A 4,799-nucleotide genomic window follows, 5' to 3' on the forward strand; every position below is an offset into this window, starting at 1 on the left:
ATGCATTATGTTGCAACTATTATTTGACTTCTTGTCTTTGATGTGGATCCTTATGGATCATCACAAATATTGGCTTTATCAAAATATTAGTGGATGAAAAAAAAAAAACAATCCTCATTTTTTTATAATAGTTACTTTATAGTAATGTGGATTTTTTGTTGAAAAATGTATTTAGCTATTCTTTATTAGTATTCCCTGAAATTATAGTGAAATTCAGTAAATTTTTTAATTAGCCAATAACATGATGTGACTCAACCTAGTTTAATTAATAAAAGGTATATTAATTGGGTTATTTCTACATAGCTTAATCAAAGTACATGTTTAAGCATAAAATCTCAACCCAACTACGATGATAAGATGTACTCCGGAAAATTTTGAAGTCCTCCAAAGTTAATTTAACCCTCTTATATTCCAAATCTATCATTTTTTTATTTATAATATGGATTTAAAATTGATACATGTCAGTTCATCATCCAACCTACTCGATATATAGATTTGACACGAGCATAAAATTGGACGATCATGCATAACAATAGATTTAATTGAAGCGATATATTGAACATCTTAACCCATCCTAGGATGAGCCAATTTCACCATCCACATTAAAATTTGGCAAATAAAATCTTTTTCAACTAGCCCCACTTAAAAAACTCATATCCAATCTAGCTCGATCAAAACTAATTAGATTCATAGACAGTCGCACGATTCAATACTAGTCTCAAACAAAACTTTGAATACCTCCACTTAATCCAATCTAACTTGTCCAATGCTCATCTTAGTAAAACCATAACTTTGCACATTCAAATATAACAAACTCTCTATGCACTCCTACTCCTAATCTCTAAACTTCCCTACCAAAACACTAGAAATATAAAAAAATTTACTAGGAACTCCTTATGACATGATGCTAACTACAACAATATAATGTTCTCTTTCATATATATATATATATATATAATTTCAGCTAGCAACCTACCACCTACAAATAATAAAAAATAAATAAAACTAATGAGCTATCAAGTTGGGAAGCGAGCTATCGATCTCACTTGTACTGATCTCTCCAACAATCCATTGGCAAGCCACATATTCTTGCTTCTCATCTTCCTAATCCAGTTCCAAGCAAGCTAGTCAACATACTTTCTATCCCTGCAAATCGATAGAAAATAAGCAGCAACCACTGCGAAGAATACAATGAATTCAGGAGTAAAGCCAAGCCTCAATATTGCCTCCCGTGACCTTCACATATTGACAAATTCCTGCCTCACGGGTCTCCAATTTCTCCCTCCTCCTCCTCTTAATTAATATATTGGATTAGATTTGTCATCTGCTTTATGTTTTATATGATAACGTTACAAATCATAAATATTAATTCTACTATAGAGCCCTTCATACGTACGTAGATATATATATATATATATAAAGTTTTAATTCTTAAATATATTCACTTAGGGATAAACCTTATAATGACTTAATTAGGGCATAGTAAATCACAATAACTACATGGTAGCAGGCTTAGCCTCCAAATTGATGAAGATCAAAAAACCTGCAAAGGAAGGATTACAGAACACAAGAGAATAAACAGGAATTCTGTATTAGAAATTTAGCAAAACTACTATACTCTGCTATACTCAGCACTCATATACTCCTCTCCTTCCTCTCCAGGCGTTTCCCAAACGGGACAAAAAGTAAAAAGGCACCACAGTACGGTTTAACTAACTAAAGTAACTAAGATAGTGGTCATGTGCTAAACGGCTAACGAAGCAGAGAAAATAAGATAACATGCTCCTCAGGATCACTGTAGTATAGATGCACCGCATCATTCGCCCCCGCCGTGAGAAGAATCGGATTGTACCGATTCGATAGTAATTTGGCTGTCATCTGGTGGCACATAAGCAAATATATCAGTAACATTGAAGGTATGTGACATAGTAAATTCGGCCGGAAGATCGACAACATATGCATTGTCGTTGATCTTTTTGCTGATAGCGAACGGTCCCCATTTTCTCCTGCTTAACTTTGACTGAGAACCTGGTGGCAGCCGCTCCTTGCGTATACGTACGTATACCAAATCTCCTGGCTGGAAGATGCGTTCCCGACGGTGTACATCTGCGGCTGTTTTATAATTTTGGGAAGATTCCTGTAGCTTGCAGCGCACGTCAGCAATCAACTTGACAAATTGATCCGCGAATGCAGAAGCTGCTTTACTTTGAGTTTTGGGGAGCACTGCAACGTCAAGTACCGTGTTAGGTAATTTTGTATAAACAATACTAAACGGAAACATGCCCGTGGACCGATTAGTCATGGAATTAAAGGCGAACTCGGCTTGACAGAGAATGTCATCCCACAATTTAGGATGCTCTTGAACAAGGCAGCGGAGGAGATTGCCGAGAGTTCGGTTAACCACTTTCGTTTGCCCGTCTGTTTGGGGATGATAGGCTGAACTCAATTGTATATGTGTACTCATGCGCTTCCACAACTCCCGCCAGAAATGGCTAATAAATTTAACATCCCTGTCCGAAGTAAGACTGCGGGGAATGCCGTGAAGACGTACCACTTCTTTAAAAAAAAGTTTGGCAATGTTGAGGGCGTCAAACGTCTTCTTACACGCAATGAAATGCGCCATCTTGGAGAATCTGTCCACTACAACCATAATGGAATCATTACCGCGCTTTGTTCGTGGGAGACCCAACACGAAATCTAAGCTTAGATCTTCCCAGATCGAGCTTGGGATCGGTAATGGTTGATACAAGCCGGTATTTTGTCCCCCTCCCTTGTAGCTTTGGCAGACCGCGCACCGTTGCACGAATTTATTCACATCACGCCGGAGGTGTGGCCAGAAGAATCGTGTCTGCAACTGAAGGATGGTGTTATCACGCCCCATATGAGCTGCCAAAGCTCCTGCGTGAGCTTCGTGGATTATGCGTTGCCTCCAGGATGAACTCGGTATACACAGCAAGTCAGCCTTAAATAGAAATCCATCCTTTAAGCAATAATCTGCTACTGATTCACGGTTCCTGCACTTGGACCAAATGTCTTTAAAAAAAATATCATCAATGTATAAATCTTTGATACCTTCTAATCCTGAGAAGTCCGTCTGTAGCTGAGTTAAGAGAACAGCTCTCCGGCTTAAAGCATCAGCTACCCGATTTTGTGTTCCACTTTTGTGTCTTAACACAAAGGTGAATTTTTGCAGAAATATAATCCATCGAGCATGCATCCGGTTGATGTTCTTTTGAGTGTTAATATATTGAAGAGCCTTATGATCACTACAAAGAACAAAGTCTTGATGTAATAAGTAGTGCTCCCATTGTTTCAGCGCTCGGATGACAGCATACAGTTCCTATTCGTATACCGTCCACTTTTGTCGAGACGGGCTTAATTTTTCGCTGAAGAATTCAACTGGTCTATTATCTTGGGATAGCACAGCACCGATTCCCACCATTGAAGCATCGGTATCAACAGTGAATGGCTTATCAAAATCTGGTAAGACGAGAACAGGGGCGTTAGTCAAGGTGGTTTTGATCAATTCAAAGCTCTGTTGTTGTTCTGCTGCCCATGAAAATTTCGGTTGTTTGAGGATGTCAGTGATTGGAGCCATGATCAAACTGAATCCCTTGATAAACTGCCTATAAAAATTTGCCAGTCCATGGAAGCTACGGATATCAAAAAAGGTGCGGGTTGTTGGCCAATCTCGGATGGCACAAATCTTCCTCGGGTCAACTTGTATTCCAGCAGTCGAAATCCTGAATCCAAGGAAAGCCACTTGAGGAGTTGCAAACTCACATTTTATTATATTCAAATACAATTTGTGGTGTCGCAGAGCTTCGAAAACTGATGTCAAATGTTTCACATGTTCTTCCAGAGTTGTGCTGAAAACAAGAATGTCGTCGAAGTACACCACACAACATTTATTGAGAAGGGGCTTTAAAACTTCATTCATTAATCTCATAAAAGTTGCCGGAGCATTACATAAACCAAATGGCATTACTCTCCATTCGTACAAACCTTGGCGAGTTTTAAATGCTGTTTTCCATTCGTCGCCTGGTCGAATCCGAATTTGGTGATAGCCACTCCTCAGATCCAGTTTGGAGAAGATTTGAGCCCCCGCCAATTTGTCCAGCATGTCCTCCATACGTGGCATTGGAAAACGAAATTTAACTGTAATCTTGTTTATGGAGCGACTGTCGATACACATCCTCCAACTACCATCCTTCTTGGGCACTAACAGAGCTGGTACTGCACATGGGCTGAGACTGTGTTGGATTAATTGTTTCTCAAGTAATTCATCAACAATTTGTTGCAAAACCTTGTGTTCATTCGGGCTCATGCGGTAATGTGGCAAATTGGCCAACGTTGATCCAGGAGTTAATTCAATTTGATGTTGAATTGTTCTAACCGGAGGTAGCTCGGACGACAACTCAGGAGGAGCAATGTCCAGAAAGCGATGCAATAACTGGTTAACACACTCTGGGACTGCGCAAGGTTCTGTAGAGGTGTTCTGTTCTGAAATGACCAATGCCAGGATGCAATCGGACTCCCTCCAGGCGTTGAGTAAAGCCTTTCGGGTAACAGCAAACAATGCCGTTTTGCTATGTGAAGAGCTACCTTCTTGTTCTGGTGAATGAGGAAGCAAACGCAACTTCTTACCCTTCCACACAGAGCTGTAAGTATTCGCCCGACAGTCATAAATGGCTCCCATATCGAATTGCCACGGTCTTCCAAGAATCAGATGGCATACATCCATGTCTACAACATCGCACAGAATTTCACTCACATAGTGGCGGCCAATGGAAATCGAA

The sequence above is a fragment of the Dendrobium catenatum genome, unplaced genomic scaffold, assembly GCF_001605985.2.
Source record: "Dendrobium catenatum unplaced genomic scaffold, ASM160598v2 fragScaff_scaffold_664, whole genome shotgun sequence".
In the NCBI taxonomy this organism is placed as follows: Eukaryota; Viridiplantae; Streptophyta; class Magnoliopsida; order Asparagales; family Orchidaceae; genus Dendrobium; species Dendrobium catenatum.